General features: G+C 32.6%; 1 long non-coding RNA gene across 10 annotated transcripts in view; it reads right to left on the bottom strand.

Moving 5' to 3' along the window:
* Positions 1-26,959, bottom strand: part of LOC147581115 (uncharacterized) — a 1,011,143-nt gene that overhangs the window by 59,614 nt on the left and 924,570 nt on the right. For 2 of the 10 annotated variants that reach the window (XR_015251428.1, XR_015251426.1), the window contains one exon: positions 3,291-3,375. The exons of the other annotated variants lie outside the window; for them this stretch is intronic. This is a non-coding gene — a long non-coding RNA (uncharacterized LOC147581115). The remainder of the gene's footprint in view (positions 1-3,290; positions 3,376-26,959) is intronic. 10 annotated transcript variants of the gene reach the window in all.

A 26,959-nucleotide genomic window follows, 5' to 3' on the forward strand; every position in this document is an offset into this window, starting at 1 on the left:
AAATCATTGTTGCACTATATGCTAACTAATTTGGAAGTAAATTTAAAAAAATAAAAAATAAAACAAGTTATAAAAAAAAAGAGACAGCAACTGCAGTAAAATATTAAAAATCAGGAAGTCTTATGAAGGGCATTTGGGAATTTTGTATACTTTCTTGCAATCCCACTGTAAGTTTAACATGCTTTCCAAAGTCAAAGTGTGATAAGGAACAATAAAATAACATGGAGGATTTTCATATCCCACTGCAGAACTCCTGAATCAAAATGTGCGTTTTTGATAAGGTCTTCAGGTGATTTATATACACATTAGTATTTGAGAAACACTGCCTTAAACATGACTTAGCTGGGGAAATAGGGCAAAAAAATCAATTATAATTGTTAGTTTTAGATTTGATGATGATATTAGGGAGACATTTTAAAGGGGTTTGTCTTCAAGAGATTTTACTAAAATATTTACTCATAAAATGCCACATAATGTCTGAAATTTACTTTGAAATATTATGTGGTAGAGATGAAGTTGATGGGGGCATAGGTTAAATCCTGCTTGTGGTAATAGTTGTTGCAGCAGGATAATGAGTACTTTGAGCTCACTACACTAGTCTTTTTTTTTTTTCTTTTGATATGGTTGAACTCTTACAAATAAAAAGTATATACAAAATAAGCAAACATATCTTAATCATAAAGGACATTAGAAAAAAAAATAAGAGGAAATGATTAAGTTACTTAGGAGGGCACCTGAAAACACTGTCCAGGGAGGATGAATTTATTCCTATTTAACTTTGTTTATATGATTTCCTTCTGTATACTCCATATTTTCTTTTCTTTAATCAGAGAAATTACTGTAATCTAAAATTAGGTTCTGGCAATATGTAAGACCAAAGAGCAGATTAACAAAAAAAAAAAAAATTAATCCTGCTTCACTTTAAAGTTATAAATTGTTCTATAACAAATGTTCCAATCTATGTATCATTAGTAACATGACAATAAGTACTATCACAGGAAGAGAGAGAAAATGTTAGAGGTAAATGTATTCTTTAAAAGGTAATTTTACTAGGTTAGGTGAAAGATAATGAGGGCTTGAAAGTCTGTCATTTCCCCCAATTTTGGACATACTGGATTTTTATTTCTGGTAATCACATTTACAAAAAATACATACATATGGTACCCAACTACTGTTAAGTTGGCTAAAGTCTTTTCACCATCTAGATTTTGTCTCCTCATGTGTGAAGGGTCAATAATAATAATAATATACACATTTATTTCAGGTTAAAGAAAATAACTGACGCGAGAAAAGTAAATTTGCAAATTTTAAAATGACATGTAAATAAATAGCCTCATGATTGAGTCATTATTTTTTCATATTTGATTCATATATTTTGCAGCATTTTGGAATGATTTATTCAATCACTGCATTCTCAGTACATTGTTTTCTGAGAGTTGAAAGTAAAAAGGAAAATATATTTCAGTTACCTATTATCTATGCTTACATTATATTTAAAATTACATTAACTGTTACAAATGTTGCCTGTCATTAAAAAAATGACCAAATTATCAATGGTTTAAGGAAACTAGTTTATTCCTGTGTCAAGTAACAATCCAAACAAAGGGCCAAATGTAATATGGTGATTATATGGTTGGAGGCCCAGACTTATCTTCTCTTTTGCTCAGCTACTCTCTAGCTATAGATTCCATAATAATCTAAGATGATCAACTTCTGCTCTCAATATTCCACCCAACAGGAAGTATCAAAAATAAAATGGAAAACACAATTATTCTCTTTAAATGAAACACTCAAAATTGCATACATCTTTTTTTAATAAATATTGATGAGAAATTAGTCATATGACCATATATAGCTACAAGAAAAACTGGAAAATATAGTCTTTATTCTGTTCAGTCATAGCTAAAATTTGGGCATTTTGTTACCAAAAAAATGTAAAAAATTAATTAATTTAATTGAATAATTCTGTAGGAGTGTTAGAATCTCCATCTTAAAGATTTCAATAAAAAAAAAAAAAAAAGAAATAAACGCACCTGTTTAGGAATTCAGCTATATAAAGGTTCAAACACAAGATTTAAAATATATAAGGTAACTTACTGAACATGTAACCATATTTTTTTCATTGTATGTATAAAGGAAGCATAGGGGCGCCTGGGTGGCGCAGTCGGTTAAGCGTCCGACTTCAGCCAGGTCACGATCTCGCGGTCCGTGAGTTCGAGCCCCGCGTCCGACTCTGGGCTGATGGCTCGGAGCCTGGAACCTGTTTCTGATTCTGTGTCTCCCTCTCACTCTGCCCCTCCCCCGTTCATGCTCTGTCTCTCTCTGTCCCAAAAATAAATAAAAAACGTTGAAAAAAAAATTAAAAAAAAAAAAAAAAAAAAAGGAAGCATGACTGGAATACTCATATAGATTACACAGAGGAACAAGATAGTTTATGGAAAAGCCAAGAGTAGAAGAAAGTTTGTTTAGTTTTTAGTTTGTTTTCCAATAAGCCAATTTGTATATATTGGAAGAATTTCAATTGCTTCTCGTTTTTGTCATAGGTTTATATATAATATAATTTTAAGACAAACATTGCTAAAATACATTTGAGGAACTTCAGCAATAAGCATAAGCCTCATTTGAATTTTATTCTTATTCCATAGGAAATAAGTTGGCTTGGATGAACAAAAGACTAATAAAGAAATAACTGTTTTATTTACCATTATGTACTGTATTATGTATTGTCTTAAGCACATTATATTCATGTAATTTAAATTATATAGGAATTTTCCAGGGGAATTACATGTAAAATCAAATATCTTAAGAAATTGGAATGAAACAACATATAGTATTTTTTATATTTCTTTTGGGAAAATGGTAGTTATTATTTAATTGGTTCCAATAAGTAGGCAGCCATACTGTATATGTTATGACCAGAATCAAAGTTCTACTAGCAACATATGAAGCGTGGCACTATCATGAACAGCAGGAAAAGCTAAGGAAATTCTTTTCCCTATGAAAACAACCAAAAGAGGCTAGATAAAAATACAGTAAAAATATAAATGCTCTCTATACATGCACTGCTTAGTTGGCTAAAAAGAAAATCAGGGAAAAATAAAAATAGCAGAAAACTTGGGAGTGAAGCAAGAATGAAATGGATAGTATCTATGAAAACTTTATAACACTTTGCCACTATTTGTGGAGTTGTACTGGGCACAGGGAGAAAGAGGTAAGGCTAAGAATCCATGTGATTTGCAAAGTACTTAAGGATGGAACTCCAAATGCCATCATACTCCCTGTAAGCATACCTGAGAAATAGCTGTGCTGTGGGTAATGAAGCGACAAAAACATCTACCTGGCCTTGACATCAAAGCCAGAAAACAACGGCAGCAACTAGAGAGAAAACAACAATAGCAACAATCATCTTCCCTGAAATTTATAATCACAAACTAGTCAATATACAGTTTTGAGATTGATTCATACTCCCCTATGGTCTCAAAATTTTAAACAGAGACTTTATTTTGAAGTGATCGTGTATTTGTAATGCTCCAGTCACCCAAAGGAGCATAATTTCAACCCAACTCTCTCAACTACTGAATAGATCCCCAGAGTTTGTCTCACTAAGGACATAAACAGTTTCGTTAGTGTCTGTGAACATTAGTGTCCTCATCTGTGAAATGAAAATAATAACAGCTTCTATCTTACACAGACTTTATGGAGTTTAAAGAATTTGTATCTTAAATAAAATGTAAAGGAGGTCAGGAATAGATAAGTCACTCAATAAATATTATAATTATTATTGTCACTATTAATATAAAGTAAATATTTTTAAAAATGTAGATAAAACCAAAATTCCTGGTTGAAAATCTGGTTTGTAGCACAAATATTTCCACTCCTAAAAATTTCATAGGTAGTTCTGGTATTCCTCATATTTTGAAAATCTTTTCATCCTCAATGCCTCAAATAATATTTAAGTATCTTCATCTTGTTTAATCACTAAAATTGATATTTCCTTTACTATTCTAATACTCTTCTTCATAATAAATAAGCTTCCTTTCATTCCACATTAACATGATATTTTACACAAAGGAGATATTTGTTTTTATCAAATGACACTTATGATGTCAAAATTATGTAATTTTTTTCCTTTGCATGAATGGATGCATTAACAATTTTTCTAAGTTTTGACTGCCTTGCTGACCTAAAATAGCTCTAACCTGATTTTACTGTGTTCAAACGTTAATAATACACAATTTGATGTGATTTGTTATTAACTTCACCATTTCTCTTTATTCTCAAGTCTATAAAGTTGTTTTTAATAATTTTTTGAAGAACATTAGTTCAATAAAATGTTAATAGGTGTTCTCTAAAGAATTGATTATATGATTAAACATATTTTGAAAATTCTATATGAAATGAATTTAAAGAACTCTCTTGCTACTGATATTTGCAGTTGATTCATTAATCTGGTTTAGAAATTTTCAAATAATAGTTATTATAGAGAACGTTTCTAAAATTTCTTTTATGTAGAACAGTGTAATACCTTCACTTTCCAGAGTTCTTGCACTTTTTAAAAGTTTAGCATTGCTGGGATCATTTAATTTTATTTTGACAGAAGAAGAAGGAAAAACTAGGGCTGAAATCATCAACTCAGAATGGAATAATGTTTTTGAAAATGAGCTAAAACCCTAACAGATATATAGAAAACAAAACCTCAGTATTTAATAAAGTGCAATCACTTCTTCCAGTAATATTATTTGATATATGTTAGATTTATGATGTTTCTGCATTAAAACTATCTGAAAAATATGCAAGTTATTACAGCTTTTATAAGCATAACTAATATAAGCATTCCCAGTTCTTAATTTTCTAATTCTCACCAACCATTAAAAATTAGTTTTTTCACTGTTGTTCAAAATGTTTTCATGAGTATATGCAATTATATATGTGTGTGTGTGTGTGTGTGTGTACACACACACACACACACACACACATATGCTTTGGGACAATTAACTGTGAGTATTTCATAATTCTAAAAGTAAAAGTTTACACTCCATTTCTCAGTGGGCTAAGAATTGTCATTTCAATCCATATTTTCCTGTAAGGTTTGGCACATATGTTCTTGTAAGATAACAAAGAACCTAAGTATTTTAGAATTTTCCTGATTAGTGCAGAAAAGTCAATAACATTTATATATATACCAGCTTTTAGAAGTCAGTGACTAAAGGTAATGGAATAATCTAGATTTAATTTGCACTTAATATAAAAAAGAATTGGATATCAGCCAGTTTTAAGATTTATTAAGAGTCAAAAATGCTGTCACAGCTCATGTGTATATGGAACATTAGTCATTCATTTTGTTAATATAACATAATATGGAGTATAATTTATCAGGACATCAAAATAATAGCTTTTACTCCATTTCCTCACTTCTATAAGGACATGCACAATAGACTCCACAGCTATACATGCACTCTATTAGGGCTAATTGAAAATAGATGGTACAATTAACCTGCTTCTTAGTAAAAAGCATTAACACTTAATGTAAAAGTCTAATCACAATAAAAAGAGGCTCACATTGGAAGGAAATGTGGTGAATAATTCAAAATCATCTGATTTTCTCTTACAAAGTAAATTAAAGAAAGAAGAAGTTAATATAACAACACCCAAAGCAACAATTTGATAATTTGCATTTCTAATCTTTGCTTTCTTTCTCAGATATATCCCATTTCAGAAGACTCTATAGATGATTTAACACAATGATTCAAGGAATTTAGGTGCAACATAGCAGAACTGAGCAGGTGGTCATGGAACAAATAAGCTGTAAAGGCAATCTATTACAATACAAGGTATGAAAATTAACATGCAAACTTATGTAGTAGGAAAAGAGGCCTTGATTACTCTATCTTAACAGATTCCATTAAACACAGATTCTTTTGATGATATGCTATAATTAAAACTCAATAAGCTCTTTAAAAATATGAAAAATATTATTTATTTTTTCCCTTTTAAAAAAGAGTCATCTATAAATGGTGATCATTTCAAAATCTACTTTTAGTTGTCTCATAAGATTTTCAAGTGTTTTGAACTTCTTTTAATATGTCTCATAATGTAAAATAAAGTTTTTAAATGCAAATTTAAAGCATATACTGAGCATATTTACTGCCCCTCTTGTGTTCTATACTTAGGGCAATCTTCATTAATCAGTCTTTAGACTATTTCCTACTAAGTCTAGCCTCAAGTTTCAAATTATTTATTATAACATTCTTGAGGCTGCCACTATCAGTTCTTAGGAATTGCTATAATAAAAGGCAATCATTTGACAAACCCAAAAAAGAGTTTAGGGCTCTCTTTGCTCAGGGCTAAAATAAATTAATAAATATTAATATTTTAATAAAATTATATTACATTAAATTAATTATACAAAAATTCACTTCAGAAGAGGATTCATGTAAATTATTGTAGGGGAATTATTTTGTTGTGACAAGGAAAAATAATATCACTTAGTTCAAACTTTTAGGAAATTTTTTCTCAGAGAAGTGAAATTCCAAAAGTTATTAGAATTGACGCTGAACATAAATGCCCTACTAAGATGATAGTAGACCAGTTTCTATTTTTGGGAAGAATATCTTAAGCTGTGATGACATGAATAGGTTTTTCTCAGAAGACATGATGAAATAGGGGAAATGAAGGCTAAGTTTGGACAGAATACTAAAGGTCTTCAAGGATCGTGAGAATATTGACATAATCTATCATATGTCATGAAGACACAATAAGGTCTAAAACAATTGGCTGTAATAGATTAAGTTATAAAAGAGTCAAAGAAAAAAAGCTCTTCAGTAGTAGAATGTCAATTCATTTCCTTAATTTCCTCCCTCGTCAGTGGCAGGTGAACTGTTTTAACTTTAACTAGAAATCCATGTAAATATATGGTAGGATTTACTGGTTGGAATATAAGTAAACATACTCTTGGTATAGCTATGTACTGATTTCTTTACTTAGGAACACTTTTAAGAGGATATACCTATGGTGGTTTTTTTGTTTGTTTTTGTTTTAAATTTTTTTTTTAATTTTTGTTTGTTTTTGTTTTATAAATAGACCTGTTATTATATATTTATGAACCTCACATGTGCTGAAGAATGTACACTTTTTAGCTACAGCTAGTGAAATAGACCCCCAAAACTATGCAATTAGATTGACCTGAATCCACCTTTTGTTCTTATCACTCTGAACCCAAAACATGTTCTGGTGAAAAAAAACAGGGGGTTTAGGCAGCTGCATGTGATAGATGTGGGGCAAACCAGATGTGGAGATGAAAATCATTGAGTATACGGTTACTGCTTCTATCTTGGAGTCTTGGCTAATCATTAGTAAAGCCTGATGCCAGGTAAGATTTCTACTATGTGTTATCTGTGTTACCATTCAGGTCTTTGAGTTTGCTCAGGATCACATTAAAAATTTATTGAGGTTAGCTTTAAAAAGTTTGAATCATAAGAGTGGACTTTGCAACTGTTACAGATATTCAAAATACAATTTTATTTTGAACAACTATAAAATGCTATATGTTTGGGGTGCCTGGGTAGCTTAGTTGGTTAAGTGTCTGACTCTTGATCTCAGGGTTGTGAGTTCAAGCCCCATATTGGGCTTCATGCTGGGCTGGCAGCCTACTTTAAAAAATAAAATAAAATAAAATACTATATGCTTGAATACATGCAGATTGGCAATGGATATTTATATGTTAGAATCTCAAAAAAGCACTGTGAAGGGAGGGAGATTATAATTTCTCTGAAACAGTATAGCTCAAACATATTTGACTGAAGAAAATTCATTGGTGCAAATATGAAAATAATTTTAAAATAAGAAAGACAAATCATGATAGTCTCAATAAACTGAGAAAACGTGATAAAACTCAATATATATACCTGACAAAAATCTTAGTCAATTATGGAAACTCCTAATGCAATAAAATATATTGAGAAAATACTACAACAAAACCATACTTAATGGTGAAATGTTAAAATCTTTCCTTCTAAAACACACACACACACACACACACACACACACACACACACAAGTGCCCACTATCCCTATCCTGAACATTAATAATAATAATAAAAGTATCAGCAGAAACTATAAATACTGGAGAAAAATAAAAAAGCATTATTATCCACAAATTGCATGATTACACACTGTAGAAAAAATTTTAATTACACAATAATATTAGAAATAATCAGAGGAAATAAGTCATTTTGCTGAGTACAAGGTCAATATAGAAAGCCAATTGTAGATCTATATACCAACAGCAAACAGAAAAATAATTTTTACACAAATTCCACTTACAACAGCCAATACATGTGACACCAAGTTATAAAAAACTTAAGAAAATGGCTTTCCATAGAAAATCCAATAAAACTGGATTAAGCAAATATAAAGACCACCTAAATAAACAGAGGGATTTATGGTAATCACTATTTTGAAAACCCAATATTGTAATGATGCTACATTATCCCCAATATTTCTATGCATTCAGTGCAGTCTCCAATCAAAATATCAATGGGAATTTTGTGGAAATTCATGAATTAATTCTAAAAATTGTCTGTAAATGCAAGGAACCAAGAATATCTAAGACAACTTGAAAAGAAAAAGCAGAATAGATTTATTCTATTAGATAGCAAGTCTAATATTAGCCCAAGGATATTCATAGACTGATTGAACAGAACAGAGAGTTCAGAACCAGACATATGCATTGAGGATCACAATAACAAACAGGTTGATTAGTTTACAATCGAGATAGCAACTGGCTATCTCTACAGAAGAAGTACCACGTATCAGCAAGGATGTATAGAAGTGGGAATTTTTATTTAGTGCTGTTGGAATTGTAACTTGGAAGAACCTTGGAAGAACTTTGGAAAATAGTGTGGCAATATCTACCAAGTTTAACATACTCATACATTATGGCCCACTAATTCTTTTCCAAGGTATACACCCATCAGAAATTCATTTTGCATGTACATGCACAAGAATGTCCTTGTCAGCACTATTCATAATAACCTCAACTGGAAACAACCCAAAATGTCCACTACATGAATGTATAAATCATTTTTTGTACTGTCATACAATTAAATATTATAAAGTACTTTAAATGAACAAACTACAGCTATATACAAACAACACAAATAGGGGCACCTGGGTGGCTTAGTCTGTTAAGTCCAACTTCAGCTCAGGTCATGATCTAGCAGTCCATGGGTTTGGGACCAGCATCAGGCTCTGTGCTGACAACACAGACCCTGGAGACTGCTTCGGATTCTGTCTCCCTCTCTCTCTCTGCCCCTTTCCCATTCACACTCTGTCTCTCAAAAATAAAAACATAAAAAAAAAACTCACGAATAAATTTCCCATGCATATTGTTGACTGAAGAAATCCAGACACGAAAGAAAAGATCGCACCATCCGATTTCATTTAAAATGGACACAGCAGCTACAAGTCTTACAAGTTAGAATAACATTTACTTTTAGAGACAAGGAAAGGTGTTGACTGGAAGAGTACATGGAGTGGTGCTGTAAGTTATTATGAAAGCCCTACTTCTTGTCTTGAGTGATGATTAAATGATTGAGTTTACTTTCTAGGAAACCATCACATTATATATTTATGCCTTATATACGTTTCTGCATATATATTTCAAATATAAAATCTACATTTAACAATTCTGTCCAAACACATCATGCCCACAAATGGTCTATCTCTTCAATTCTTTCCTTAAAAAAATTCTCAAGCAGTGCAAACTCTACATGAAAATTTAAAAGCACTTTTAATAGCTCTTACACAGTGACACCATACTTCATGGTATAATTTATAATGAGAAATATCTTATTAAATGTGCTGGAGTCATTTAAAGAGCTCTCTGTCCCATTTTCCTCTCAGAAATAATATGCAAATGATAAGGGAAACAAGTTTTGTTTTTTTTTTAATACAGGCTTAAAGTAAAAACATGATGGAAACATTGCGACTTTTACAATACTTAAAGGTGGACACCAGATGGAGGTGGTTGTAACTGCTTTGGAAGAGCAGCAGCAGGATAAACATAACTGGCTACAGATGGAGGTACCTATGAAAGGCAATCCATTCAATTGTCCAGAAACTTGCCTGTGTTCGAGTGTTGGAAGGCTGGGTACCCTAAGCAGCAGACTAAGGCCCAATTCTAAAGCAGGAAAGCTTTTAGAACCTCATAACCCCGTTTTCACCCTTGCAGGAGTCGTGGATTTATTCTCTGAGATAGGTCACACCAGACACAGCTGAGAATAGGATAAGGCACTGGTATGAGAAAGTAGGATATGTTAGAAATGCTCATTCAGAATTACACCTTCCTGCACCATTGAAAACCAACAGACACTTAGAATGTTATGATAGGCAGAAATCATAAGATGACCCCCAGGGACACACATCCAGTAACCTCCTTGAGTAGAACAGACCTGTGAATAAGATATCACTCCCATGATTACATTGCAAAGGTGAAAGGAATTTTGCAGATGTAAATCCCTAATCAGCTGATTTGGGATGAATCAAAGAGAGATTATCCAGGATAGGCCTGAATTTATTAGATGAATTTTATCCAAGGTGGCTTAGTCATTCCCTGAAGTTCTGAGATGCTCTTCGACTGGCTTTGAAGTAAACAGTCCTGGTATTAATAGCTCATGAGAAAAGGCAGCTCTGAGAGCTGAGGGCCTAGGATATTCAACTGCAAGGAAATAAATTCTGCCAGCAATCTGAGTGAACCTGGAAGAGAACTTTAAGCTCCACGTGAGAACTCAGTCTGACCAATATCTTGAAAGCAGTCCTGGAGACTATGAACAGAGGATCCAGCATATCTATTCCCAGACTCCTGAGCCACAGAAACTGTGAGATGATAATATGTTTTGTCTGAACCACTAAATTTGTGATAGTTTTTTTATGCAGAAATAGAAAAAAAATGGAATCTCTTAGGCAGGGGACTGAAGAATCATTCTCTAGGTGAAGAAAAGCGCTCTAGAGAAATCAAGGCAATACTAAACTTTGAAAGTCCACAATAAAACAGCTGCCTCACTGAATAATTGACTTATGGTGATGTCCACTAGTTGGCATCCCATTGATAAGTCAAAACTCAATAAATCAAGAGCTCCCAGAAGTATACTGTTTAAAATAACAAAGTATGTAACATAAGAAATGTTAAAGTTTGGAAGAGGCTGTCCTGAGGACCCATCATAGAGTTAGGAAGGGAAAGAGTAAGGCATTGCTGCTACTATTAACATCTTTTTAACGCTATTTAGTTTTTGAAAATATGTGCAAATATCACCTTGATGAAAATAGAAATTAGATTTAAAATATCTAATAGTATGGGTATGACCTCTTTGTCTAAAGTAAATTATGTGTTTTCCTCAGTGTTACTACTCATTACAGCACACTAAGTGGCCCCTGAGGGCTGAAAGAGTTAATGTACCCCTCTTAAGTATCTGAAATCAAGGAAAAGCTGAGTCACTAGGGAGCCACTGGCCCATTAGGCAGAAGAAAAGATTACCAAGTAAATATCTAAAAATCAAAAAGAGAAAAAGAGGAAGGGAGTTTATATATTCTTAGTGAGATTAATAAATTATATGATGGACCGAACAGGTACCTATAACTTTTAGATATTAAAAATCCTGTTTGGAAATTCTGATTTCTACCACAAAGACAGAGATGCATGATGTCTAGCCTACACAGCATTGTGATTTTCCCGACCTTTTAAATAACCTTTTATTATCTCTGTTGAAACTTGTAAACAGTTATAAGAGTTGCAAATGGGCCAAAATTAGAATTAAAAAGAAAAAAAAAACAAAGAAAATCCAAGACAATCATGGATAAGAGAAGATATATCCAATTATTGTTTGTTTTACATAACCACTATTAAATGTTAAACTAAAATTTATAGGCAATCCCATTAAGTTAATTTATTTAACGATACTGGGAACTATGTTTAAAATCAATGGCATTCAAAAAGAAAAAAAAATATATATATATGCTTTCTATTATTTGACAGTAATATATAGAACAGAAAACATACAATTATGGGACAAATCTGACCTGTTTCCTTGAAACATCAGAAGACAAACCAATAAATTTTAAATACTTCATTTTCTGAAAATAAGAGATGTCCTACACAGACTAGGTTTTTATTTTGTCTCTGTATCTAATTTGTTTTCAGGCTTTAAAGTCATATAATCTTTCTCATTCAAAATATTCAACTGTTAAGCAAATAGGAGAGAGAAAAACTGGTTTTGACGATGAGATCTTAGCACTGAAACTCTTAGATGGGAAGTGGTGACTATGCAGGAGGTAATAGCAATGCTCAGTTAGGGTAGGTAGGTCTCCACCTCCCAACCCCGCTTTACCTTGAAACCAGAGGTTACTAGATTAAAAAGTACATACTATGGAAGCTTAATGGGTTAGATTTTTAGGTAACAGCTGATTTCCTGGTAAAATGTTCAAGATAATATATCAAGTCCTGTCAGCTCTGATTTCTCTTCTCTGTTAAAATTTAATGAACTTAAACTAAAAGTGATCTTTTCTCTAATGTGCCACTTTATCTGCTTGCATAAAATATTAAAGCTACTAAAAAAATATTACAAGTTAAAAAACATTAACTTGGCAGTAAATTAATATTAACTAATGTAAATAACAATAACAACAGAAATGTTGAATCGCAAATGCAAGTCACAGTGTCTGCTATGGACTAAATGTTTATAGTCCCCCCCTCCCACCCCAATTCATATGTTGAATCCCTAATCCCCAGTGTGATGGTATTTGGAGGTGAGGCCTTTCCCAGATAATTAGAGTTAGATTAGGTTTTGAGGGTAGGGCCCACATGATGGGATTAATGTCCTTATGAAAAGAAAAAGAGACACAAGATCTCTCTCACACACATGCAAAGTAAGGCCTTGTGAGCACACAGCAAGAAGGCAGCCATTTACAAGCCAGGAAAGGGGTTTTTACCAGACATGAATCAGCTGGTACCTTATTCTTGGACTTCCTACCCTCCAGAACTGCGAGAAATCATTTCTGTTTTTCAAGCCACTGGGTCTGTGGCATTTTGTTATAGCATCTGAAGCTAAGACAGTATCCTACATGATTATTTAAGTCCAAATCTGGCTTCAAACTTCCTAGCAAACAGCAAAATGATTCAGTAGCATAAATTGTATTTTCTGTTGTCAAAGAAAAATTGCACCAGATGCAGTTAAACAGTCAAGGAAGATTTTATTCAGAATTATTGCAATAGGGAGAGAAATTGAACTCAACTCTGCTGAAACAAAAGCAGAAAGATTTTTAGGTGTTGGGTTGAGACAGTGGACACATACTGGAGCAAGTCAATGAGGAGGTCAATGTGATTAGGCCATCTATATTTGCTAATGGGCACTAAATGAAATTAGACTCCTAATGATTTCAAACATTTGGCATTTCAAAGAGATAGCTCCCAGATTTTTGAGAAAGACTTTCTTGGGCTGTAAAACTGGTAAGAAACCCCATACATATCAAAGGGCAGAGAAACAATTTTTAACTGCAAGTTTTCTAAAGTAAATGCTATAAGGAAAGGGAGGTCAGGAGCCTATCTTCAGAAAAAATCCTGTCTAAAGTTTAGTCAAGCTGAGGGGAACTTTAAGCTTATCTTGGGCACTGTGAACAATATTAACATAATTATTCTTAATGGTAAAGGAAAGTTTATAGCAGTATCCATTTCTGAAAAAAAAATTTCTTATGTAGATTTCAAGGAATCATTGTCATCCACAAAAAAGGATACATTTATTTTTATGTCAGAATTGCATGTGAATAAGAAAATCAATAATAAATATAAACTTTATCCTACAATATTAAATGTATACAGTCTTTAGAGGGAGAATTATGAACTTCCAAAAACAGATTAAAAACTACCAGAATTAGTAAAAAGAAATAGAACATACTTTTGATTTGGTGAATCAGTCATTGAAACAGAATAACAGAATAATGCCACTGCATCATTTCGTTGTAGCTCAGTCTTCATCTCTAAGCCTTGTTAATATAAGGAAAGATCTCTCCAGTCCCAAAGCCTCTGGTTTCCTATTTATCATCTGTAATTAGAGTAAATTATAATGTATCTAGAAATGTCTTAAAACTAATGATATGTGGGGTTTTCATTCTATTTAAAAGTAAATATTCTGGCCTGTTACCATTACTTTAAATCAGTAGAACAGATTAAAAAATTATCCTAAGCAATATTGTGTACACAATTACTGTTTTGATCTTCATAGTAACATTTAAAGTGGACAGTTCATGTATCACCATATCCATTTTACTGTCACACATGTGGGATTCAGAGAAATAAAAGATTACTTTCAGTGATGTACTAACCTCGAAGAGGAAGGATAAGAAAAAATGAAATGAGAGTACCTAAAACAAAGTTAGGAAGAAAGGCGATGGATATAAAAGTCTCTTTTCTGTTTGGTCACTAAGACTTAATAAGTAGACTTTTATATCCTTTTTTATTGCTTGCTTTTTAAAGAATACTTAAATCATCCCAAACCTGAAGACAGACAAGAGATAACAGAATCAGGCTATGTTTGTAAATGTTCTCATTTTTACCAGAAATGTTCTACAACCAAGAAAATAACCAACTTGTGCCAGTCCACCATTGGATAGCTGAAGTAGGTGGAATATTTATATCAAACAATGTGAAAATAAAACACCAGATATAAAATAAGCATAGAACACTCAATGCAATGACCTGTAGTTAATAAAAAACAATAATTTCTAATTATAAGTGATCAGAAAATTATTAATAAAGTTACTAGCAAAGGAATAAGACCATTTAGGATGTTAGATTTCACTATGCAGACATGAATTGATGGCATTTAATGTGTCATAAATATAGATACAGACATGGGAAAGGTGAAGATTTACTGGAGAAGATGAAAATAAGACAAACATATTATGTATTTCTTGAATATATGGATAAATTTATTAGAAGCAAATACAAGCTTAGTATTATTCAAAATCTATAAAAACTTATCAAACTCAACACCCAAAAGACAAATAAACCAGTTAGGAAATGGGCAGAAGACATGAACAGATACTTTTCCAAAGGTGACATCCAGATGGCTAACAGACACATGAAAAGATGCTCAACATCACTCATCATCAGGGAAATACAATTCAAAACCACCATGAGATATCACCTCACACCTGTCAGAATGACTAAAATTAACAATGCAAAAAACATCAGGTGTTGGTGAGGATACAGAGAAAAGGGAACCCTCTTGCGCTGTTGGTGGGAATGCAAACTATTGCATCCACTCTGGAGAACAGTATGGAGGTTTCTCAAAAAATAAAAATAAAAACAAAAATAGAACTACCCTACCATCCAGCAATTACACTATTAATTATTTACTCAAAGGATACAGAAATACTGATTAAAAGGGGTATGCATCCCAATGTTTATAGCAGCATTATCAACAATTGCCAAACTATGGAGAGAGCCCAAATGTCCATTGACTGATGAGTAGATAGAGAAGATGTGGTGTGTGTGTGTGTGTGTGTGTGTGTGTGTGTGTGTGTATAATGTAATAGTACTCCACAGTCAGAAGAATGAAATCTTACCTTGTGCAATGATGTGGATGGAGGTAGAGTTTATTATGCTAAGAAAAATAATCAGAGAAAGACAAATACCATATGACTTCACTCATATGTGGAATTTAAGAAACAAAACAGATGAACATATGGGAAGTGGGGGAATAAAAGAGAAGAGAGGAAAAAAAAACACAAGAGACTATTAATGATAAAGAACAAATTATGGGTTGATGGAGGGACGTGGGTGCGAGATGGGCTAGATGGGTGATGGGTACCAAGGAGGGCATTTGTTGTGATGAGTACTGGGTATTGTATCTAAGTGATGAATCACTGAATTCTACTCCTGAAACCAATATTGCACTGTATGTCAACTAAAATTAAAAAAACAAACAAAACAAATACAAGCTTAGTAAAGTAGAGGAGAAACACACACATATAACCATATACACACATACCACACACAATCTAGAAGATGTCATAACAACTAAATAGTTGATTGGATTTACAGAATGTGGAGAAAAGGAAAATAAGAACACCCAATAGAGAGTAGGTGTTTTGAAGAAGATGCAGAAAAGATAAATGAAAACAAAAACAAAAAACCTTGGATTCTAAGTAAAGTATTTAAGATTAAGTAAAGCACAGATTTAAACTTGGTCAAATATAAACCTTTGCCCCAGAACCCAAACAAGTACTTAATAAATCACCTTCTTATCCACACTTATTTTAATCAGCATATATTTTTAAATGTTTACACTTATGTAACATATCCTATGAACCATACAAATTTATGTTTGTGAAATGTTAAGTTCCTTGTTAAAACTACATATAATATGCAGACAAAAAGAATCTAACACCAAAATCCACTGACATCTGAAATTCACCAAAATAAAAATAAATCTACCTTCCAAAGCTAAAGGCATATAGTAAAGATTTCCTTAAAATTTAACATATAATTAAAATAGGTGGTAACTAAAAATATTTAAAAAATCTTCCTTCTAAAACTGACCACTGTCTAGCCATTTATTTTTGAATAATTTATTTGCTTTTTGTTAATTTTTAAGAATTGAAAAGAAAGCACAGAGAATTTCAGTACACTTTTGCCCACCTTTCACTAATGTTAATATTTTAAATTATGACATAAAGTTATCAAACCAAAAAAAAATGTTGGAACAATACTACTAAATTACAGAATTTATTCCCATTGCAGTTTTTTTTTTTTACTAAAATCCTTTATTCTGCTTATAGAATTACAACTTGAAAAGAATTTTTTGCTGGGTTTCATTTTACTCCTCAGCACTTTAGAGATGGCCCCATCATATTCTGGCTTGTATGGTTTACGACAAGAAGTCTGCTGCAAGAAATCTGCTGTAATACTTATCTTTGTTCCTCTCTAATGTGTCTTTCCTCCCTGCACTTCATTCTCAGAAATTTCTATGTGATATGTGTAAGGTTTTTTGTTTGTTTAATTGTTTAATTATCTATTCTTGATGCTCTCTGTGAATTTGATCTATGCATTGGGAGTTGTCATTAGATGTAGAAAATTCTTGGCCATTATTTATGCAAATGTTTCATCTCCCCCGTTTTTCTTTTTTCTGTATTCTAATTATATGTTTCTTGATGGATGATAGTCTTGGGTGCACTGTTTATTTGTTTTTAACTTTTTTTTTTCTTTTTGTGTTTCAGTTTACTAATTTCTACTGACTTACCTTTAAGTTCATTAATTCATTCCTCAGTTGTATTTAATCTATTGATGAGGTAAGCCCACCAAACGAATTATTTTTCTCTATTACTGATTATTCATGTGGCATTTCCATTTCATTCTTTACTATAGTTTTTATTTCTCTGATGAAATTACTCACATGACCTTTCATACTGTTCATCATTTTCTTTAGTCTTTAATATTTTAAACATTTAAGTTCTCTGTCAGCTAGTTCCAATAGATGTTGCATATCTGACTCTAATTCTGATAACTGGTTTGTCTCTTGGAAATGTGTTGTTTTCCTTACCTTTTGTGTGTCTTATAATTTTGTTGTTGAAAACTAGATATATTGAGTGGAACAGTGAATGCTTGATATTCAGTTTTTAGGCTGGAAATGTGAACATGTTCCCTTGTGCTATGTCTTTAGTATGAGGATTTGAGTTAATTTAATTAGGAGTTAAGCTGGGTTTGAGGTTTGTTCAATATGGTAATGCTCAGTGCACCACAGGTTTCTAATGCTTCTAGAAATACATTGTGTCAAGATAGGGGCTGGTATTGTAATAGGTTTTTGTTTGTTTTTATTGTTATTTTCATCTCTTTGATGTACTACCCTTAGCTTTAGGTCTTTGCATTGCTTTTCAGACAGCTTTCTTTACATTCTCTTATCTCTCCCCTGTATTTCTCTCAATATTATTTTGCTGTTTTTTGTTACCTAAACTTGTTAGTCTAATGGAGAAGGGTAAAGAATTACAGATACCTTCTTTGTTGTTACTATTTACTGAGGCCCAATATTTGGAAGGTACCATTTCCTGTGTCTCCCTGTGTGGCTTCCTCAGCATGTCTGTCCCTCTCCCTGCTGTAGCTCTAAGTCTAGTACATGCTCCTGCCCCTACCTTAGGTATGTTATTTTCTGTTCTCTTCTACATGTTCAGATAGTTTTTCACCAGAAAGGGTGACAGTATAATTTATTCATTCCCCTATAGATAAAGACTTGTTTCATAAGTAAGACAGGAGAGAAGTACCCTTGCGGAGTTTCATGGCCCTCCCCCTGTGGCTGCTTTCCTACTCCCATAAATCCATGCCACACATAAACACTTACTTAAAATTTTCACTAATGTTCCCCAGAAAGCACAGCCTCTAATTTCTGCAGCATCCCAGGCTGCTCAATCTCTTGTAATGCTCGGCTGACCTACACCAATTCATCAAGCATTCTTTCTGAATTCTTCTACTGGCCTCTCATTGCATTTGATGTAGGGATCCCATGTAAGGATATGCTTTTTCTCTTTTATGTGGGCATAAGTTTATATTGAGGTTTTAGGCCAGTTGGTTACCCTGCCACTTATGCTTCTGATTCTAGAAGCTTCTTGAATTTATAATTTATTGTTTCTTATTCCTTGTAAGAGGCAGAGAAACACAATTCACTACCTCAGAGGACTGAGGATAGTAAAGCATAAATAATCAAGGCTGAGCTCTAGTCCCAAAGATTACAGTGAGGAATTAATTTTAGCATACTGGCAAAACATATATGATAAAGATGAAATTTTTGTTGTTAAACAATGTTTAAATAAATATATTCAGGAAATTGATCATTATATAGTTACAATTAATGTCTGAACTCAAGTTGTCTTTTAATTGGACTAAATGTTAATTTTACTTATGCATCTCATTTTTTGTGTTTAAGGATTTTTGACATGTGCTTTATGGTATATTAAATCACTTCTTTATTTGAAATAACTGACTATCTTGCCACAATTTAAGAGTTCTGGAAATATTTGAGAAATTAAAATCAAAACTAGTGAAATAAACAGGTGAATAAACTAGTGAATAAACTAGTGAAATATTCCAGTTCCAACAGAGAGAAACTTATTTCTGTTTAGTTGCACTTCATTCATTAATAAACATATTTTGATTATAAAAATGATATGAAGTATTTAAATATGCTTTACCTTTAAGCATTACATAAGAATATCTATAGTAGATGTGTTACCCTACATTTTCTCTTCAAACTTCAACAGGAAGATATTTAATAAGGGAAAATCTCAGGATTTTAATCCCAACACAGTCACATAGCTCTACATGATTAGTAATCTATTCAATCTACAATTTTATACATGCTAGTTTTAGATAAATGCAAATGTCATTATTTGCAACAAAGTCTCTGAGATTATGTAGTATTTTTTTTTTCTTTTTTCTTTAGAGAGAGAGAGAGAGAGAGAGAGAGAGAGAGAGAGTGAGGAGGGGGCTGAGAGAGAGAAGGAGAGAGAGAATCTTAAGCAGGTTCCAAGGCTGGCACAGAGCCTGACTCCAGGCTGGTTCAGGACCCCTGAGATCATGCCCAAAGCCAAAATCAAGAGTTAGATGCTTAACTGAATGAGCCACCCAGGTGTCCCGGGATTGTGTGGTTTCAAATGCATGTTCAGATGAAATAACTTTTGGAGTGCCTGGTTGGCTCAGTTGGAAGAGCATGTGACTCTTGCTTCAGTGTACTGAGTTCAAGTCCCACGTTGGGTCTCGAGATTATTTAAAAATAAAATATTTAGGAGCACCTGGGTGGCTCAGTTAAGTGTCCTACTTTGGCTCAGGTATGATCTCACGGTTCGTGGGTTCATGCCCCACATTAGACTCTGTGCTGACAGCTCAGAGCCTGGAGCCTGCTGTAGATTCTGTGTCTCCCTCTCTCTCTGCCCATTCCATGCTTGCACTCTGTCTGCCTCTCTTTCTCACAAAAATAAATAAAATAAAATAAAATAAAATAAAATAAAATAAAATAACATAACATAACATACAATAAACATTAAAAATAAAATAAAATAATAAAATCTTTTTAAAAAGATGAAATAAATGAAACTTTTACATAAGTACAAATAGGTTTTTCATTTCTGATGATTACCTATAAAGCAGGATTTTAATTAAACTGGCTATTAAACCAATTATTTTATTGATGAAATAATAAAATTAAAGAATAAAACTATAATCAAATAAAAATATAATATGTGACACTGAAAGTCAGTATCACCTTTTTAAACTTTATATTAGATAAATTAAGAACATGTTTTGAACAGCTTCCATTTAATATTTGGAATATTTTTGCATTTTAGAACTTCAATTCATAGGATTCACAAACTCTAACTCCCTGTTAGCATTTAAACATGACACAAATACATCATTAAGAGAACATAAATTAACACTTATTAAATGCATTTCAAAATATACATGATTTCAGCCTCTTTGCACTTAAATAGCTTTGAAATTCATTTTACGTGATTTTAATACTTTTTCTTTGAAGTCCAGTTTATATAAAATAAGATATTGCTATTATATAATCTTTTGTATAGACATTTTAGATTACAAATCATAAAGACAAGGACTTTTTTTAACGATTAGTGTGTTAAGAATATTTATTATCACAAGATATAAAATTAAAAAAAAAAGTATTGTCTAGCATACACTGAAATGATCTTTCCATCTGTTAATATATTTGATAAGATAAAGCATTCTCATATGCCTAGATTTATCCAAGGCAAGATTTTTTTTTTCCTTTGATACATCAGAAGCACATTGTCTTCTTTTACTGGTGATATTTCATAATTTAGGAGTTTCAAATCATGCTAAAAAGAGGTGGGCAATGTTTCATTTATTCTGAGGAAGTCGGAATCAAAAATATATTTTTCAACTTGATTTAAAAAAATGCATGAATTAAAGAAATGTTTTCATTTGGATCTTTTTAAGTCTATGCAACAGAGTTAATTAAAGAAATAATCCATGATTCTGTAGAATATTAATTATTGCAAACAGCAAAACAGGTAAAAGAAACTGATACACACACACACACACAAATATACTTAACATTTGTGGAAAAAATAACATTTATGTTGTTCAGAAAAACTATATGTACTCTATTTTCAAATATAAATATTTATTGCTCATATTATTTGATTAATTATTAATATTATAATTAATATTACAAAAGTCCTTCAAGAGGGCATTCATATTCTAGTGTGAACTGAAACACTATATAATTTTCAACCTTTTAATATTAATTAATAAATGAATATTTAATAGATACATTTTTCAATATTACATTGTATGACAAATTTGTATCATTTTTTGTATCATTTTTCATAGTGCCAGTCACTATAAACACACATATATAAATGCACTTTGAGAAAGTGTTACCCAAAGTATTAAAAAGCTATGGGTCAGTGGAGATGCACTAGAATAAGGGGCAGTGATACATTTAAAATTCACTGGCAACTTTTCAATTTAAATAACTGAAGACAATGTAACCAAGTTAATAGCGCACTCACCACTTTTGTTCTATATCCAGTAATCTCCCCTCTTTTGACTGTATAAACAATAAAATCGTACATGAGCGATCTAATTAGTTAATAATGATTCTCAAATTTTCAAGAGTTCCATTTATCGATTTTGAGAATTTTCATAAGTCCAATTTAATAATGTCATATAAAGTTTATAATGCAATTTTCAATTAGATTCTTAAGCTAAAGGAGATCAAATTATGATCTATGTGTAGGATTGTCTTATTCTTTCTATTCAGTAATTGCATCTTAATTCTTCTATTCCATTTATAATTCCCGGTGATTTGGGTCTTATTTCGAAGTAATCTACAAATCACTTTCCTTACTTCTTGCATTTTTAGGCTCTTTCTCCCCCACCCCTAATCAATTTATTTTGCTCTTAGTAATCCAGACCCTGCAGTGTCATTTGTTCCCAGCAGTGCCATTTGTTCCAAATGATTTTTTTCATTGTGAATTTTAATATATTAACTATACTTTCATCTTATCCATGAATAATTTTCTCAATAATGCTGTCTCTCAAAATATATTTCACGCATTTAGTAGAGTCAAGATAGTTGTACTTATGACTAATTCCAAAAAAAAAGTTATCTTCTAATTTGAAACTATATTAAATGAAAAGTGAACCAAGAGGGAAAAACATAAGCATAATGTTCATTCCTAAACAACAGCATTTATTTTCAAAATTATGATGTACAGTGGTGCTGAAAACATACAGAGAAGAGTAAAACATCCCTGAAGGTATAAAGGTATAAGGTAGGAAAGGAAGGGGGACTCACATGAAGGTAAATCCTTTGTGTGTGGAGATGAAAAGGACCACATGGTTTGGTGACAGGAGCACTCATATAAACAATCCCTTTCAGTTAAGCAGCGTTAAATACAGACAGAAACCGTTGCAATGCAGAACACTATGGCTCTACTAAGGAAATGAAGTTCACCATGGAGTAGGGAACCATGAAGCTAGCTGAATGTATGCACCCTTCATCCACAGGAGATCTCTGCAAATAGCAGAGAATCCAATTGATTCCATGACCAGCGATAAACATGAATCTGACTGAGCATACATAAAATGATAGAAGACAGACAGACAGACAGAGAAATTGATATATTTATCTATTTCCCTGTGTAAAGGAAAAGACAAATGAGGAATATAATAGATGAGATAAAATGTGACAAAATCAAGGGAAAAAATATGAGCTATTGAAGCTCAAAAAATATTAGAAAAAATAGATGAATTATAAATTAACACAAAAGAAAATAACCATTGAGTAAAATACATGTGACATGGATATATGAATGAGAAAAACTAACAAAAACAAAGGGAATTGAAGAAATTTTAAATAAAGTTTCATAAGAGTGGGCAAAATAGTTTCTACAACTTCTAAATTGTGGATTTCCCAAATACAGAATGGATAACAATGGAAAAAAAATATACGTATAACTTAACTGATGAAGATTTTTCTTTCTGAAATAAAGAAGTAAAATGTATATTTTGAAAGAATACAGCATGTGCTGGAGAAAAATGTAGTTCAGATTGAAATTTATCCCCATGAAATTACTGCACTGTAACAGTATTAAAAATATTTAATTATAGTACATATAAACATGTATTTATTTGATGCTACTTTTATTCAAATAACCTGATTTTGTACAAATAAAGGCCATGGGAATTCAAGGAATTGGATAGCTACAAATAATGTTGTGAGTTTCCTTTAGTGGTTCTGCTTGAAAATGCTGGATTTCTCAGGGGCTGGCCCTGGGAACTCTTCTCTCCTACCACATTCTCTTATTAAGCAATATCATGACTTCTCAGAGATTTAAATACTATCTTTACGTAGATGACTTCCAAATTCATATCCTCAACTAAAACTTTTCCTCTGAGCTTGAAATCTGAATATACAAATGACTACTTGTTATCTCCAATCAGATGCGTCCCCCAAATCATAATTGAGTTATCACAAGTATAACAAATATAAAACAGAAATCTTGATTTTTTTTTCCCTCCAACCTCTTTCCTGCTTCATGTCTCCCCCATCAAGTTAAATATTGTCAGTGTCCATTCAGGCAAGAAACCCAACTATTATCCACAAGTCCTAACATTGTCTCACCATGTATTCATCAGAATAAATAGTAATGTTTTGTGTCACGAGCTTAAATGTATCACAGAGTTTTGTGTCAGATAGTGGAGTGAGGTGAGAGATTAAGGCTTATTTTATGTGTCTCCAGAGGAAAGAATTAATGATTGGAAATTATAGTGGAGTGGGCTTTGGCTCATTGGGATTAAAATTTACCTAAGTGAGCAATGTCAAAAATAGTGTTTTTGTCCTGATTCTATTTTAAAGTATAATTTAAGTTCTACCTCCTTTTCCTCTTCATTACTACTGCCTACTTCATGCAAGACTTTCAGCCTGGATCATTACACAAAATAACCTCTCTCCCAACTTCCACACTTGCTCCTCTCTGGTCCAGTATTAGACAGTAATAAATGAACCTTCTCAAATCTCAATCAAGTCACCTCACTCTCTACTAATTAAAAATTTTCAGTGCCTTCTCATTGCACTTTACTTAAAGTCAAATCGTACTTCTTACGGCTCATTATAGGGTCTTATTACTGCATATTTTCACAAACTTCATTTTGTCCACTCTCAACGTCTCTTACTTATCAGAAATCATGTTGAACTTCATTAAGTATTTTGGACACAGGAAGAATTATGCCTGGAATACGTTCTGTATCCTTTTTATGTAATTAGCTTCTTCTCTTTCTTCATCTCCAGCTCAAATGTCATTTTCTTGAGATTTCCCCTGACCGACTAATAAAAATCTATGTTCTCAGCCTCTTTTTTTTCATTTTGGCACTGGTTATAACTTGCAATTGTTTCAAGTTATATCATCGTATGATTGATATATGCTCTACATTCATATCATTGTATGATATATGCTCTACATTCTTACTTCCACCACTGGAAGATGGGCTTTTTAGTAGAAAACTAGTGATATCATGTTCACTTTTGTATCCCTAGCACATTTGTGGCTGAAAAAATCCAGGAAGAAGCTTTAAATAGGCATAGATATAAATACTGTTTTAGAAAGAGGAAAACATCACGTCAGCTAACGTATCACATCTATAATCAAGGTAATTCACTAGCGTGATGTAAGTATATCATATATGTATACGTAAGATCATATATGCATATGTAAGTGGATAAGGTCTTATGAAGACTCTTAGGTCCACTAAATTAATTTTCTTACTTGTTTCTTGGGAACACTAACCTGTTCAATTCTGATTTTCTATAAATCCCAAATAAAGGGAATTTGTCTTAAACATAATCAGAATAGCTGTTACACAGAGGAAATTCATCTACCCTTTGCTCCAGATGCCTTAGGTCATCAACAATTTCTCTATGCAAACCTCATGAGATTTTTCTTCACTATGCACACCTGTTGATTTCCCTTATGTAGGAAAATACTTTGGTTTCTAAAGACTGGCTTCTGAAAGTGAAGAACAGTCCCTTTAGCAATGGTACATTTAGTAATAGTTCTCTCAGTTTTTTCTAAACAGCCCCATCATTTTTAAGCATGTAGATAACTTGAGGTGAAAGTAGAAAAAAAATTGGACAGGGTGAATATAAAAACAATTAATTCATTACACAGACCTAACGAAACCTGACAAATTCCTTACTCAATAACTGTAAACGTTTTTCCTTCTCATCAGCTCCTTTGTCCCACCTTACAACAGCTTCCATAAAAGGACATGTCCCTGGGAAAGTGACCAGAGTTGTGAGTGGTTTGAAAGGTGGCACTCATAGGAGACTGAAATTGAGAGACAGTAGGAGAAATTACATGATAGCAAAAGATTTTCTAATGTGCGTGAGTGTGCAGAGAGATAAAGAGGCATATATATGTATAGAATTATTTTTACTACACATGCATACAAAATACTTGAAAAAAACTTGCAATTAAAACACAACTAGTGGGGGCACCTGGGTGGCTTAGTCAGTGAAGCCTCTGACTCTTTATTTCAGCCCAGGTCACGATCTCATAGTTCCTGAGTTCAGGCCACACATTGGGCTCTGTGCTGACATTGTAGATCCTGCTTCAGATTCTCTCTCTCTCTCTCTCTCTCTCTCTCTCTTTCTCTCTCTGTCTCTCCCTCTCTGCCCCTCCCTGCTCATGTTCACTCTCTTAAAATTAAAAAAAAAAACATAAAAAAACATTAAAAAAACACAACTAGGATAGTAAATGATAAAATACAAAATACATAACACAGAAGAGAAAGAGAAGGAAAGAAAAAAAGTACTTCAGAAAATATTGGCTGATACATTACAACTGCTTATGGAAAGGGAAACATAGTTAAACTTGGCCAAAAATATTCATCAAAATAAGACATATTTTCCCCATGCCATGATGCTTTAAAAGGAGTTTCGTCTTATTTTGTGTGTCTCCAAAGAAGAGGATCACTGATTGTAATTTACAGGGAGGCAGGTTTTAGCCCATTTGGATGAAGCCCTGCATAACTCAGCACTGTCCAAAAAAGGATGAGTGGATACACACAGTACAGGGTTTACCTTAGTTAGAAAAATTCAGGTCTGAAAAGAACACTGCCTTCTTGGCATGAAGAAGGAATTCCTACATTGGGAGAGATATTAGAAATGTTAGAATAGGGGCGCCTGGGTGGCGCAGTCGGTTAAGCGTCCGACTTCAGCCAGGTCACGATCTCGCGGTCCGTGAGTTCGAGCCCCGCGTCGGGCTCTGGGCTGATGGCTCAGAGCCTGGAGCCTGTTTCCGATTCTGTGTCTCCCTCTCTCTCTGCCCCTCCCCCGTTCATGCTCTGTCTCTGTCTGTCCCAAAAATAAATAAACGTTGAAAAAAAAAAATTTAAAAAAGAAATGTTAGAATAAATGTTTTCCATATTTTATTTCTCTGTTTTTTAGCTTACTATTCAGCTTTCTTAGTAAATCCTATTCCTTCCTTTCAGAATAGTATTCAATATTAATAAATCCATACACTTAGGCTGTCTTTTTTATACAGAATTTGAAGTACAAATAGATATTATATAGAGTAATAAGGCACAAAATACTGCATATCATTAACCTAGGAACATTAGAGGTATATTTGGTGAATAACAAAACAGTTTTGATTGCCCTTTTCAGCACAGATCATATGATCTGTGTCAACTAATCAAACAATGAATTCACTTAAAGCCATTGTAAGCAAAAGAAAACCTCATGCAAAGGAAAGATTTTAAGTGTTTATAGCAGGATGCAATTTGGCTACAAGGTATTGTCTCCTAATTTAGTTAAGATAGGAAATACCTTATTTTTAAAATACATCTCTCTTTTCATTATATTTTTAAATA

The sequence above is a fragment of the Puma concolor genome, chromosome B2 (genome assembly GCF_028749965.1).
Source record: "Puma concolor isolate L17-30 chromosome B2, mPumCon1.1.hap2, whole genome shotgun sequence".
NCBI lineage: Eukaryota > Metazoa > Chordata > Mammalia > Carnivora > Felidae > Puma > Puma concolor.